This window comes from Stenella coeruleoalba (genome assembly GCF_951394435.1).
Source record: "Stenella coeruleoalba genome assembly, chromosome: 8".
NCBI classification, from domain to species: Eukaryota; Metazoa; Chordata; class Mammalia; order Artiodactyla; family Delphinidae; genus Stenella; species Stenella coeruleoalba.
Window position 1 is genome coordinate 78,052,564 of NC_137154.1, and position 360 is coordinate 78,052,923.

A 360-nucleotide genomic window follows, 5' to 3' on the forward strand; every position below is an offset into this window, starting at 1 on the left:
AAGGGAGCTGGATGTTAGAATAGTAACATTAAGACCAGAGCTTTGTATGGTACTGAAATTGTGTGTGTGTGTGTGTGTGTGTGTGTCTTCTGTTTCCTGAAGCAATATGGAATGCAGACTTTGTTTTCTTGGAGCAGCACGGAAATAGGAAGGTGGGGAGGCTTTATCTTCCTTTCCAGCCAGGCTTGGGGATGGAACAATAAGATGAGTGTGGGCATGAAGAGGTGAGGAAGATGGGCCGTGTCCCTGGCATGCACTGTAGAGAAGAAAGGAGACTTGGGGAGGTCTGCATTGTTACCAGACTGTGAGGCCACCTTCCCTGGCCCCTCTCCAGAGCTGCAGAAGTTTCCTTCCCCATAA